The sequence below is a fragment of the Tursiops truncatus genome, chromosome 9 (genome assembly GCF_011762595.2).
Source record: "Tursiops truncatus isolate mTurTru1 chromosome 9, mTurTru1.mat.Y, whole genome shotgun sequence".
NCBI classification, from domain to species: Eukaryota; Metazoa; Chordata; class Mammalia; order Artiodactyla; family Delphinidae; genus Tursiops; species Tursiops truncatus.
Window position 1 is genome coordinate 69826812 of NC_047042.1, and position 15985 is coordinate 69842796.

A 15985-nucleotide genomic window follows, 5' to 3' on the forward strand; every position below is an offset into this window, starting at 1 on the left:
GAACTAGTGGTTCTGGGGTGGGATAGGCAATATAGGAGTGGGGGAGTGGGAGGTACAAACTATTGGGTGTAAGATAGGCTACAAGGATGTATTGTACAACACAGTGAATATAGCCAATATTTTGTAATAACTATAAATGGAAAGTAATCTATAAAAATTGTATAAAAATTTAAAAAGAAAAGACTATATCTGTAGGCTTTTATCTTTCCCTGATCTGTGAATGTAAAGGGATAAGGTAGAGTAGTTAAGAGAAAAGTGTCTCTTCTTTTGAGTATTGGTATTAATAGTCCCCCTTCAAATACTCTATGTGATTTTTACATTTTGATTATTTATTTGTTTGTTTATTTTTTAGCATCTTTATTGGAGTATAATTTCTTTACAATGTTGTGTTAGTTTTTGCTGTACAACAAAGTGAATCAGCTGTATGTACACATATATCACTATATACCCTCCCTTGGGAGCCTCCCTCTCCCACCCTCCCTATCCCACCCCTCTAGGTTGTCACAAAGCACGAAGCTGATCTCCCTGTACTATGCAGCAGCTTCCCACTAGCTATCTGTTTTACAATTGGTAGCATATATATGTCAATGCTACTCTCTCACTATGTCCCAGCCTCCTCTTCCTCCACTGTGTCCTCAAGTCCGTTCTCAACGTGTTCATCTTTATTTCTGCCCTACCACTAGGTTCATCAGTACCATTTTCCTAGATTCCATATATATGTGTTAGCATACGGTATTTGTTTTTCTCTTTCTGACTTACTTCACTTTGTATGACGGACTCTAGGTCCATCCACCTCACTACAAATAACTCAATTTCGTTCCTTTTTATGGCTGAGTAATATTCCATTGTATATATGTGCCACATCTTCTTTATCCATTCATCTGTCGATGGACATTTAGGTTGTTTCCATGTCCTGGCTATTGTAAATAGTGCTGCAGTGAACATTGTGGTACATGTATCTTTTTGAATTAAGGTTTTCTCAGCATATGTGTCCAGTAGTGGGATTGCTGGGTCATATGGTAGTTCTATTTTTAGTTTTTTAAAGAATCTCCATACTGTTCTTCATAGTGGCTGTATCCATTTACATTCCCACTAACAGTGCAGGAGGGTTCCCTTTTCTCCACACGCTCTCCAGCATTTATTGTTTCTAGATTTTTTGATGATGGCTATTCTGACTGGTGTGAGGTGATACCTCATTGTGGTTTTGATTTACTTTTCTCTAATGATTAGTGATGTTGAGCATCCTTTCATATGTTGGCAATCTGTATATCTTCTTTAGAGAAATGTCTATTTAGGTCTTCTGCCCATTTTTGGATTGGGTTGTTTGTTTTTTTGATATTGAGCTGCATGAGCTGCTTGTATATTTTGGAGCTTAATCTTTTGTCAGTTGCTTCTTTTGCAAATATTTTCTCCCATTCTGAGGTTTGACTTTTAGTCTTGGTTATGGTTTCCTTTGCTGTGCAAAAGCTTTTCAGTTTCATTAGGTCCAATTTGTTTATTTTTGTTTTTATTTTCATTACTCTAGGAGGTAGGTCAAAAAGGATCTTGTAAGATAATGTTAAATAAGAAAGTTATGTTTTGGTTATAATGTATTTCTTGAAAACACAACATATCCTGTCTGCAGATCACTGCCTAAAATAAAGACACATTTTGGGACCATTTTGATCCCTACCTCCCGAAATTACGTGGCAACACATCTAACCGCAACTCCAGAGAATTGAAGACATGACCCAAATCTCCAAATGAAGGTTTAATAGGAATTTAATTCAACCTGCTGATAGCACTCATAATCCACAGTAGCTAATGTGACAGCAGTGACCCATGTTAACAAATGGCAAGTGTAAAGGGAGGATTAGGAAAGGGAAAAGATGCTTTGTCTCTGGCTTGTTTAGTGATTCAGTCTGGAGTATTTTAACACTGATTTAGTTTTTCTGCCTTGGTTCCTCTATTTCCTTAGCCATTAACTATTTCTTAGAGTCTTCACTGGATTAGGAGTCAAAAATAATGAAATAAAATGTTGGCTTTAAAAACATATGATGAATAAATGCAGGTTTGGCTTTGATTACCTCAGTCATCATAAAATATCTGTAAGAAAATTTCATGATTTATTAATTGTTTTTAAAAATCCATGCCCTTCACCAAGAAACCTTTGTGTGATAAAAATACATTAAAACATTTAAATATTTTAGCAACAACAAACAGCATTACAAAAGCAAAGACGAGGGCTTCCCTGGTGTTGCGGTGGTTGAGAGTCCGCCTGCTGATGCAGGGGATACGGGTTCGTGCCCCAGTCTGGGGAGATCCCACATGCCGCGGAGCGGCTGGTCCCGTGAGTCATGGCCTCTGGGCCTGCGCGTCCGGGGCCTGCATGTCCAGAGCCTGTGCTCCGCGGCGGGAGAGGCCCGCATACCGCAAAAGAAAACAAACAACGAAACACCTATTAGGACTCTAGGCCCAGGCCTTTCTAATTGGATAGGTATTCCTGGAACTAATTACTTGGTGCTCTGCTGATTGCTGCCCAGAATGCCAGGTCTCAATTTAAATAAGTTGGTTAGAAAATCCTATTGTACGGATTTAAAACACTTGGCCACTTTTGGATCTTATGTAATTGCTGGACCTTACATAATTAATTGAGTATTAAAGAAAACATATTCTGTGGGTCATGAATAGAGCTAGGAATTTGTGGGTGGATCAAAGCAAATCCATCGTTATTGGAATAGCAGCTCAAAGTGTGAATCCTGACAATGGTAGGTCAGTAATGTCATTCCTGCATATGAGGATAATACAGCACCAGGAGCCCTCCCTCATGATCATTGGGTGTGATTCATCTACCTTTTGTCACTAAACAGTTCTGTGACCTTGATTGACTCACTCCACTTCCCTTTATGAGGGCCGAAAAAAACTTGGTTAACCATATGAAAGTACTTTCAAAAGTTCTATAAAAATGCTCCCATTGCCTATAGAAAAAGTGTCAGTTTATTATGGCCTACATACATAGAAAGTTTCTAGGAATTCTAGACCAGGAAAAGACATGAAAAACATGGGAAGAATAGCAAGGAAGCTGTAAAGTAAGGAAACTCGGTAAAAACATAATTGTAGAGACCTAGAAACCTTGTAAAATTCTCCTTTAAAGTTTGTTAGATTTCTGTTGAGCCACAAAAATCTTTAATTAAAGAAATAATACATGACTTCATAGTATCCACTATATTCTTGACACTCTTCTAGTTCTAGATATTTAACAAAAGCTAGATCTCAATTCTTGAGATGGTTAATTAGTTTTCTGTTTTACCTAGTACCTAGCACTGGGGAGATGACCTCCTAGAAGTGTAATTTCAGGCTTGACAAGACTAACATAAAAAATTTTAGCTCCTACTCTTTCCTGCTGGTGTTTCATAATCCACAGTTTTCTATTTTAAGACTTTAATCTCTGGCAAAATTCAAATCATCTCAAGATTTAGCATGCATGAGTTTCTGATGCTTCCTGAGAAAAGTCTCTAAAGTAGGAAGAAATACAGAAGCTCTTTTTTGAGAGTGTCTAACATAGAAGAAAGGGACCAGTGATCAGAATGGGGTTGGGGGGAATCACTAAGAATTCCAAACTGGGGAGAAAGAATACAAAGTACTCACTGCTTGAAATGAGAAAGGAAAATGGTATAAGTGGGAAAGGTGATGTATATAGGAATAAAAAACTGAGGCTCAAAGACCAACTCCATACTGTATAAAGTTTCCTAAAGCCCTCTACCTTCATGCTATAAAAAGAATAACCTCCTAAGTATGGCTCCTCAACTTACATATGTTTCTCAGTTTTGTCCCATTCCAGTTTTTCTCTGTTAAGGAAAGAAGGGAAAAGCAATAGGGGTAGCAGAAGTTAAACCAAAACTATTAGCCAGAGAGAAGAGAATATTCTATAATGAGCATAATGTTAAATATATTAACTTATTAAATGCACACTTATCAATTGCTTATATACAAGTGGGAAAGACAAGCAATAGACAAATACAAAAGTAAATATAGTGAATACAAATAAGATGGAAATGAGTGCTAGGAAGAAAAATATAGGAGGATAAGGGAGTTGGGAGAATTGGGGCATGGTTGTTGTTGTTGGGGTTATTTTATATGGATTGACCAGAGAGGGCTCTAAAATAAATTGATACTGGAGCAGAGACTCAGACAAAGTGAGGGAAGGAGCTGTGCTGATAGGTGAGTGAAGAGCTTGCCAAGCAGATAGAGCTGTTAACTGCAAAGGCCCTGTGGCAAGTGCATGCTTAGTATGTTCGAGGGATGAAAAGGGGGCCAGTGTGAATGGAGTGATGTGGTACAGAATGAGAGTCAGAGTAAATGAGGTTCGTGAGGCAATAGGGTCCTGATCACTCATATCCTGAGGTAATTGTAAGGGCTTAGGCTTTACTTTAAAAGGGATGAGAAACCATGGGAGGGTACTGAGTCTCAATCTGGCTGTTTTCCTGGGAATAGACTGTGGAAGGCAGATGCGTGCCGAGAAACCAACTTAGAGATTGATTTGGATCAGGGTGGAGCAATGTAGGTGGTAAGAACTAGTAAAAAATCTTGATAAATACATATGGTCGTTAATTCATTCATCAAAAGAAATATTAGTGCAGGTACACTAGTCAAGGAGCATGTTCTATACCAGAGAGATAGCAAAGAGAGCAAAGTCCATGCCTGCCATCAGTAAACTCATTGCTTAATATAGGCAGACAGGTAAACACATGTTTTTACTGCCTGGTATGATAATTGAAACTAGTAGAAAGGAAAGAGCTATTACTTTTGCTTAGAGAATGGGAAGCATCAGCAAAGACTACCCAGAAGAAAATATTCATGAGGTGGGTAATGAAGGAGGAGCACAAGTTTGGCAGGAGATTAAAGGAAGGCAAAACAGAAGGCCTTCCACACAAAGGGAACAGCATAGACAGAGGTACAGAGACATGGATAGCATGGCATATTCAGGGGCTGTATGAAAGTTGCATTTATTCAAGTCAGGAGTAGTAGTAGATAAAGCTGAGGAGATGTGGGGCAAGGAGAGAGATGTGATAAAAGAACTTATGTATCAGGACAAAGCGTTTGCATATTGTCATCCAGATTATGGGGAATCACTGAAGGATCTTATGCAAGGAAGTAGAATCAGCTTTATAATCTAGAAATGTCAGAAGTCTTCATTGATAGGAGCATTTCCATTCAACTTTAATTATACAGTTACATTTCGGTAATAGAGCAGTATATAGTAAAAATATTGTATGGCTTCCTTTTCAAACATGTTAATAAGCAGTCATTTGTTGAGCACCTACTCTATCAGGTATGGGGCAGAGGGCATTGCTCAGATTAATTCATCAGATCTCACTAATACCCACTGAGGTAACTATTGTTATGACTCCCTTTTAGAGGTAGGAAAATCAGTTCTTTGAGAGGTTCAGCAACTCATCCAAGTTCGCACATGACTAGTGATAGGTGGGGGTTGGGCTGGACTTTCAATCCGGTGTCACAGGCTGTGCTCTAACCCACTTCAGATACTGGTTTGATGTTCTTGAAAGGACAACAGAGCTTACTAGGAAGAGGTCTCTTCTAAAGACTGATCATGTTAAATCAAGTCTCTTTACAGAAGGCCAATCTAAATTATAATTTATTAATTTAATTATGTATGTTGCGAAGAATAGAAGGAAACGAATAATGTTCTAAGCATTGGGAATGAATTCATTCAGTGTTTAGAATGAATTTATAAATAGATTTGTTGAGTAGTGCAGTTTTCATTAGAGCATAAATTTTGACTTGCAAAGACAGGCATCCAAATCCGCCGTGTCCACTCAAGACAGCGAAGTTTTCTTGAATGATATTTTCCCACTTCTTTACAAGCTGGTTTATTGATACTCTGTAGGGTTTGGCTGCAGTCTAAGACATTTAGCCCCTAAACTTTTCTGTTTACAGAAATTCATGGGATAAAGGACTGGTGTTGGAGGGAAGGGGGAAAGGGATTCTCAGAAGTTTGAATTCCACTGGGAAGGATTTATTAGGGGCTGAGGTATAATTACTGATATATTGGATTTGTTATTAGTAATCCTTTTGAATATATTCTTCATTGGCAAAAAAAATTCAGACTGAAAAATTTTCAGAGAATTACGATGCTTTCTGGAGAATATCCAGAAATGTAAAATCAAAGATCAAGTCCAAATGTCTCAGAGTTATATTTTCTAAAAAGGAGATCAGTTGGGTGCAATGAGTGATTTTATACTGAAAGATAAAATTCCTAACTGGCAAAAATCTCAGTAAACAAATCTCCCAAATAAGTTCACCTTGCATTAAAAAAATTAATATAAGAAAACTGTCTAGATTGCTTTGAAAAGTTTTTGAAGAGAATGTTAAAAATACTTAGGGAGACCAATCATGTCTTGAAAAAGTGTAGTTGAAGGTTTAATTTCAGTTTCAATATTTCACTAAGGTAGAGAAAAGGAAGAAAATGTTATTTAGACCCTAATAGCAAGTTATCATTTATAGTACCATATCTAAGACAAGATGCATCCTTGATAGTACAGCTAAGTTTTGACAGTGTACCAATCTCTTAATATTTACTAGTATATGTTGCTGTCTGATCTTTAATACAGTATATACTGCAATTAAATTACTTTTAAACTCTCATTCTGCTATTGTACATTATTCTTGCAGTAGTTAGCTCAGCCCTTTCAAGGTTTTAGCTGGTTCAACAAATCTGTCCAAGGATCGAAGTCTTCAGTACTCTAAAAAATGAACGTTTTTACCTGGCTCAATGGCCTATGTTATTCAGACATCAGGAGTAGTTTGCTATGTCACTCCTCATTGCTCTGAGGTTAAAACTGCTTTTGTGGAGGTGGTTGGCCAGGGTCTCTTGTAATTGTTCTCTTCTCTGTCGTTATGGAGATGGAGCACAAGCAGTTTCTTCCCTGCTTACTTTATCATGCTTCATATCCAACAGCACAGTAAACAACTTATTAGGTGACCTACTTAGGTCTGCCAGCATGAATTCATAGACTTCGATTATTTAAGGTATGCAATTACTTGAATCTTCTGTGGTCTAGCTTTTTATTTACATTTTCCTTACATTTTCAGTGTGTTCTTTTTAGGTGGATTTATTTGGTCTAAATACTTTGTTCAATACCTTCTATTAAGGAAGAAGTAGTAGAGTGGGTACCTCGGCTGAGAAAGTGAATTTTAGATTATCACTATTGACACAATACCAAAATCCATACTAATTGAAGGACACAAGTGCAGCATGCCAAAACAGTAGCCTGATATTGTCAGGGACACAACACCAGTTTTCACAACTCTGAGCAGCTGAAGAAACAAAGGGATAGGAGGAAATAAATTTAGTAATTTATTGTCTTACCTTGCTTACTGTTAGAATGAGAGGGAAGAAAGTATAAAAGATTGAGTTATGGTACACTGAGTAGGAAAAGAAAAGTAGGCTATGGACAACATTTTATATATATATATGTTTGCTCAAAAGAAGGTATGTAGCAGTCTGGAGACCTGAATGCTGAATTTAAATTATGAATAATTAATTATTATTCAATAATTAAAGGGATGCAAAAAAAATGTAAAATGTGTTATCAAAAGTATAAGGATAAATCTTTGGAATGTGTTCAAATTTAAGGTGCTAGCAACTTAAAACAGACTGCTGTTCATATAACATGTTATATGTGAACCTCGTGGTAACCACAAGGAAAAAATCATAGCAAATATACAAAAGATAATGAGAAATGAATCTAAACATAACACTAAAGAAAGCTACCAAAATGCAAGGGAAGAGAGAAAGAGAAGGAGAAAGGAATGGAGAGGAACCACAAAAGCAGCCAGAAAACAATTAACAAAATGGCAACATACCTCTTAATAACTACTTTAAATGTAAGTGGACTAAATTTGACACTCAAAAGAAATAGAGTGGCTGAGTGGATAAAAAACAAGACCCATCTATATGCTGCTGACAAGAGACTCACTTCAGTAGTAAGAACACACACAGACTGAAGGTGAAGGGATGGAAAAAGATAGTCCACGCAGATAGAAATTAAAAGAAAGCTGGGGTTAAACTTGTATCAGGCAAAATCAACGTCCACGCAGATGGAAATTAAAAGAATGCTGGGGTTAAACTTGTGTCAGGCAAAATCAACTTTAAAACAAAGGCTGTAATAAAAGACAAATAAGGGAATTACATAGTGATAAAGGGGTCAATCCAGCAAGAAGATACAAGATTTATAAATGTATATGCACCCAACATAGGAACAGTAAGATATACAAAGCAAATATTAGTGAACCTAGAGGGAGAAATTAACAGCAACACAATACTACAGGGGACTTAAACACCCAACTTACATCAATGGATAGATCACCCAAACAGAAAATCAACAAGGAAGGAGCAGACTTAAATGACACATAAGACAAAATGAACTTAATAGATATGTACAGAACATTCCATCCCAAAGCAACAGAGTATACACTCTTCTCAAGTATACATGGAACATTTCTAGGCTATATCACATGTTAGGTCACAAAACAAGTCTCAATAAATTCAGAAGATTGAAATCATACCGAGCATCCTTTACCACAGTGGTATGAAAATGGAGACCAATCATAAGAAACAAAACGGAAAAACCACAAAAATGTGGAGATTAAGCAACATACTACTGAATAATCAATGTGTCATTAAAGAAACCATAGGCTAGGGCTTCCCTGGTGGCACAGTGGTTAAGAATCCACCTGCCAATGCAGGGGACGCAGGTTCGAGCCCTGGCCTGCGAAGATCCCACATGCTGCAGAGCAACTAAGCCCGTGCGCCACAACGACTGAGCCTGTGCTCTAGAGCCCGCGAGCCACAACTACTTAGCCCATGTGCCACAACTACTGAAGCCTGTGCACCTAGAGCCTGTGCTCCACAACAGGAGAAGCCACCGCAATGAGAAGCCCGCACACTGCAATGAAGAGTAGCCCCTGCTCACTGCAACCAGAGAAAGCCTGGACACAGCAACTAAGACCCAAAGCAGCCAAAAATAAATAAATTAATAAATTAATTTTAAAAAATCATAGGATAAATCAAAATATACCTAGAGACAAATGAGAAAAAGCATGTGACATACCACAATCTGTGGGATGTAGCAAAAGTGGTTCTGAAAGGGAAGTTCATAGCAATACAGGCCTACCTCAAGAAAAAAGAAAATCCTGAATAATCTAACTTTACACATAAAGGAACTATGGAAAAAAGGACAAAGTCCAAAATTAGTAGAAGAAAAGAAATAATAAAGATTAGGGTGGAAATAAATGGAGACTAAAAAAAACCCAAGACAGTAGAAAAAAATCAATGAAAATAAGAGCTGGTTCTTTGAAAAAGATAAACAAAATCGACAAGCTATTAGCCAGACTAATGCAGAAAAGAGAGAGAGGGCTCAAATAAAAAAAATCAGAAATGAAAAAGGAGAACTTAAAACTGATACCACAGAAATACAAAGGATCATAAGAGACTACTATGAACAATTATATGCCAACAAATTGGACAACCAGGAAGTAAAAGATAAATTTCTAGAAACATACAGTCTTCCAAGACTGAATCATGAAGAAATAGAAAATGTGAATAGACTGATTACTAATAAGGAGATTGAAATAGTAATCAAAAAGACTGCAACAGACAAAAGCCCAGGACCAGGTGTCATCAGTGGTGAATTCTATCAAACAATCAAAGAAGATTTAATACCTGTCCTTCTCAAACTTTAGGAAACCAGCATTACCCTGATAGTAACAGCAGACGAAGACACCACAAAAAAAGAAAATTATAGGCCAATATCTTTGATGAACATAGATGAAAAAATCCTTAACAAAATATTAGTAAAGCAAATCCAGCAATACATTAAAAGGATCATACACCATAATCGAGTGGGATTTATTCCAGGGATACAAGGATGGTTCAGCATTCACAAGTCAATCAACATGATACATACATTAACAAAATAAAGCATAAAAATGATATCTCAATAGATGCAGAAAAACATTTGACAAAATTCAACATCCATTTATGATTTTAAAAAACTCTCAACAAAGTGGGTATAGAGGGAATGTACCTCAACATTATAAGGGCCATATATGACAAATTCACAGCTAACATACTCAATGGCAAAAAGCTGACGGTTTTTCTTCTAAGATCAGGAACAAGACAAGGATATCCACCCTTACCATTTTCATTCAACATAGTATTTGTAGTTCTTGCCATGATAATCAGACAAAAAAAGAAATAAAAGACATCCAAATTGGAAAAGAAGAAGTAAAACTGTCAGTCTTTGCAGATGATGTGATACTTTATGTAGAATACCCTAAAGACTCCACAAAAAGCCTGTTAGAACTAATAAATTACTTAAGTAAAGTCTCTAGATGTAAAATCAATACATAGAAATCTGGCATTTCTATATACTAATAATAAGCTATCAGAAGAGAAAACAATTTCATTTACAGTTTCATCAAAAAGAATAGCAAACCTAGCAATGAATTTAGCCAAGGAAGTAAAATACCTCTACACTGAAAACTATAAGACAGTGTTGAAAGAAACTGAGAAGATACAAAAATGGAAAGATATTATGTGCTCATAATTGGAAGAATTAATGTTGTTAAAATGTCCATACTACCCAAAACAATCTATAGGTTCAATGCAATTCCTGTCAAAATGCCAGTGACATATTTTACAGAACTAGAACAAACAATTCTATAATTTGTATGGAACCGCAGAAGACCTTTAAATACCAAAACAATACTGGGAAAGAAAAAAGCTAGAGGTATCATGCTTCCTGATTTTAAATTATACTACAAAGTTATAGTAATCAAAACGGTATGGTATTGGCACAAAAACAGACACATTGATCAATGGAACAGAACTGACAGCCCAGAAATAAACCCAAACATATATGGGCAATTAATCTATGACAAAGGAACAAAGAACATACAATGGAAAAAGGACAGTCTCTTTAACAAATGTTGTTGGGAAAACTGGAGGGCTACATGCAAAAGAATGAACATAGACCACAGCATCTGTGTTCATCTATCTTGCAGCATGCACAAAAATTAACTCAAAATGGATTAAAGACTTGAATGTAAGACCTGAAGCCATAAAAGTTCTGGAAGAAATCATAAGTGGTAACCTCATTCACATGAGTCTTGGTGATGTTTTTGTAGATTTGACACCAAAGGCAAGGGAAACAAAAGCAAAAATAAACAAATGGGACTACATCAAACTAAAACCTCTGCACAGTGAAGGAAATCATCATCAAAATGAAAAGACTACCTAAGGAATGGGAAAAGATATTTTCAAATAACATCTGATAAGGGGTTAATAAACAAAATATATAGATAACTCATACAACTCAACAACAAAAAAATGAACAACCTGATTAAAAAACATACAGAGGTTCTAAATAGACACTTTTCCAAAGAAAAGACATACAGGTGAACAAAAGGCACAAGAAAAGATGTTCAACATCACTAATTATCAGGGAAATGTAAATCAAAACCACAATGAGGTATCACCTCATAGCTGTTAGAATGGCTTACCAAAAAGACAAGGAATAACAAATGTTGGGAAGGATGTGGAGAAAAGGAAACACATACACTGTTGGTGGGACTGTAAATTGGTGCAACCACTATGGAAACCAGCGTGGAGATGCTGCAAAAAATTAAGAGTTAGAACTACTGTATTTCACTTCTGGGCATTTATTCAAAGAAAACAAAAGCACTAATTTGAAAAGATATATGCACTCCTATGTTCATTGCAGCATTATTTACAATAGCCAAGATTTGGGAACAACTTAAGTGACCATCGATGGATAAATGGATAAAGAAGATGTGGTATACATACAAACGAATACTACTCAGCCATAAAAAGAATGAAATCTTGGTATTTGCAGCAACATGATGGCTGTGAGGGTATTATTCTAAGTGAAATAAGTCAGATGAAGAAAGAAAAATGCCTTATTTTTTTTAAACATCTTTATTGGAATATAATTGCTTTACAATGCTGTGTTACTTTCTGCTGTATAACAAAGTGAATATGGGGATATATGTGTATGCCTTATGATTTTACTCATCCTCTTTTTAGATTCCACTCATAGTGGAATCTAAAAAGAACAACAACAAAATAAATCCAACCAACAAAGAAAATAAATCAGAAACATCTCATAGTTGCAGAAAAGAGATTAGTGGTTACCAGACGGGAAGGAGGTGAGAGAGGGTGCACAAAATGGGTGAAGGGGGGTCAACTGTGTGGATGTAACTAGACTGGTGATGGTGATCACACTGTAGTGTATACAGTTGTTGAACTACAATGCTGTATACCTGAAACTTACATAATAAAATAATAATAATAAATAGAATCATGGCATACGATACAATAATACAGTTCGGTTCAAATCCTTGTCAACCAGAGTCCTTTCTAGTGAATAATGTGAACATGTGTCAACATATGACATCCTCTCTGATTTTTAATAGCCTCCAAATAAGAGTTTTGAGAGTGGAATTGTGATATCTCCAAGCACAGTCTCTGGCAACACAACAACTTTGACATCTAGTGGGAAATGTGCAGAGATCTCTATCTGGCACAGGGTATTCAGAATATATGGCCTCTTGTTAGATAACAAGAATGAGACACAGTTGTATGCATCTGGCCCTCCAAAATGGTCTTGAGGTCCAGAATAAAGATCTGCGAGTGATGTCTGAGATGACTCAATTGAACAGACTAGCAATTTCTTCAAATCCTTAAGGCAATATAATAGACATAGATGCATATAACACTTAAAAATGATGCATGGTTTGTACATGCACACAAACTCCTCTTTGGGGTAGTATATTAAAAATGTCTAAATTCCAGAGGGAAGACATGGGAACATATGTTTATGTATGACTGATTCACTTTGTTATAAAGCAGAAACTAACACACCATTGTAAAGCAATTATACCCCAATAAAGATGTTAAAAAAAAAATGTCTAAATTCCTTTGAAGCGTCATAGGCACTTCAATTTTTAACGAGTGGAAGAATATCTTATTGACTCCTTACAAGTCATAACATATTGACATATTTGATTCTCGTTAACTATTACTGCTGTAACTGCTTCTGGACTAAAAGCTTAGTCTTAATACAGTCTTACAGTGTGTGCTGTTTTTTCTCTATGTGCCTCTCTCCCCTATCCCCAATCCTCTTTCTACTCTTCTCTGTGCCTGAGAATGCCAAACTCTGTAGAGTAAGTTGCCAGGGCTCCTTGCCTTTAGGGTTCCAAGTGAAGTGGGCCAATAGGAGGCACTGATAGAAGACAAGAGAGCACGAGAAGAGAGAGACTGGGCATTACTTCCCCTGGTTCCCTTCCTCTGGGTCTCCAATCTGGCAGCGGCTGCCTGACCCATAACTCATGGTGAGCAACCCCTCTTGCATGACTACAGCTCCTATTTTTAGACTCTTAACATAATTTCTCCCCTTACCCTGCAGGTGGTGGTTTCTTACTAATATTAGCTGCTGGGTGCCCACTCCTGTATAAATATTCCCTTACTTATGTACTCTTAGCAATCCTACTTGAATGTGCCTTGTTTTTTGCTGGGCCCCTGGCTAATGTGTGAATTCTCCTTCTCTTCATTATTATATCAAACTAAAATTAGGAACTCTAAGTTTTTCTCAGATACCCACTTATAGGGACAGGGATCAAGATGCAGAGTATAGAAGAAGAGAGGACTAGTTTATCACAAGTAAATATGTTTGAGAAGAGAATCATTCTGCCCCATTCACCATGCATACCCCCTTGCCTTTCCGGCCTTCCCACATTCTCATTCTTTCTCTGATACACAGGTCTTCATGTTTTCTCTTTTCTTTAGATATTCCTCTGAAATATCTGGTGGAAGAGTGGTTTGCCTCCTCACTTCTTTTGGACAATGCCCCAAAGTCATATTTTCATAGAGGCCTTCTTTGTTCATCTCAGTTAAAATCACAACTCTTGAGTCTATCCCTGCACCCTGCTTAATTTTATTTCCAAGTGACATTATTTATTTATGTGTTTATAGTCTGTCTCTTCTCACTAGAATATTTTTTCAATGGTGGTATTTCCAGCACCTAGCACAGTTTTTGGCATGTATTAGTAGCTCCATTTTTTTTTTTTTTTGCATGAGTGGATAATGAGAAGAAAGCACGTAATAAGATCAAGTGAACATCTACATTCTTTTTATTATGGGGACATCATAAGTCCTAACTCATCTACAAGGTACTTTGAATTCCTTAAAAAGAAGAGATAAAAAAACTCAATTGCAATTAAAATTTCACCAACATACATCATGAAAGCTACTTTAATTTGTAGATGAAGTAAACTGTAGGTTTTTTCAAGCAATTTAAAAAATACTATATTTCTGCACATTCTTCTAGGTAAATGTGAAGAACAACAACCAAAAAAACTCACTAGCTGTACTTCAGGGCTAAATTGTACTGAGTGTAATGATATGAAGTATAGAGGGAAGGACATAAGCTAGAATCGTGATTTCGACTAACTGGTAGAATTTCCTCTTTTCTTAATAATGTAGATAATTGGTGGATTTGGGGAATTTGGAGAAGCTCATGAACAGAAACCCAATGAAAATCATAGGATAGTAAAATTGTAGCACACTATGGCTCCATCAGACAGATGTGAGTCTACTTGAGTTTTAAACATTTCAGTGCAAGAGAGTCACAGTTTTCAGTATTTTTCATTTAAGAGCTGAAGATTCTTAGTCCTCAAATGTTTTCCCTAACATTTGCCTACATTGCCTATGACATACACTCTGCTCATTTCATCCTTTGTTTAGGAAGTGTATGTAAATGTTGGTCACTATCCTTGGTAAAGTAATTCTATCTAGTGAGATCTTTTATTTACCTTATTTACCTCTCCATTTATCATTCAACCAAAATAGAACCTGCTTACTTAGTGGGTGTTCAAATAATAATTTGCTGAAAGTCAAGTTCAGAGTTGTTTCTCCTACAATTCCTTTACTTTTGCTTTTTGTTTTAATGTCTCACTTTTTAACACATATATTTTTATTTCAATCTCTGAGGCACTCAAAATGCCCTGTCTTTTTTTCAAATTTGGTTGAAATCTGACAAGACTTGGGCACACTTACTATTCTCAAAAGCTTTAAACAGTGGTTCTCAAATCTAGTTGCACTTTTAGAATCACTTGGGAAACTTTTAGAAAAACAATACTGATGTTCAGACCCCAAACCCAGAGAGACCTTTTTAATTTGTCTTTAATAGTACCTGGATATCAGCATTTTTAAAAACTTTCCCATGCAATTCTTTTGTGCATGAAGGGACTGGTACCGCTGCCTTAGAGGATTCAGGTTCGTGGATTTATTTTTACATTAACTTGCAGCAAATTTATTTAATCTGAAAGGACCCCTGATAACAAGATGACCTAGTGGGCACACAGTATTATGGATGCCTGGATGCTTGTTCACGTGTCTTGAATCTCTGTATGTCATATGGATGCAGCCTTATGTTATCATCCAACAAGGAGGATTAGCTGGGAAAAATATGAACATATTTATCTCTATCAGAGTGGGAGGAATTATACAATCGCTGAAGTTTATCTTTGACATCTGGAGAATAGGTCACACAGTTTTAAGCCAGCTTTCCAGCAGAGGTGGAAACATCAGACAGACTGCTTATCTGACATACCCATAATGCTTTAACATACTGTGCTTTTCCCCACTTTTTTGTTCATTTGCACCTCCAAGCATGATGAGTGACAAAGACACACTGTTAGCATTTAAATATTACAATGCATCCCTGTCTTTAACATGTGTTTTCTTTCTATCCATCTCTCTTTCTTTTTCTCCATTCTACCTCATTTTATATCCTTCCCTCCTCCACTTTAAGGAGCTTTTATGATAATAAGGGTTATTTTTAAATAATAAGTTTTAATAAGCAAGTGACACTGTGATGAATTCCTCCATATGATGTATGTA

The 15985-nt window shown here is 36.4% G+C and overlaps 1 long non-coding RNA gene across 1 annotated transcript in view; it reads left to right on the forward strand.

Annotated features, from left to right (window-relative positions):
- Positions 1-15985, forward strand: part of LOC109548287 (uncharacterized) — a 734651-nt gene that overhangs the window by 242442 nt on the left and 476224 nt on the right. The window lies entirely within an intron of this gene.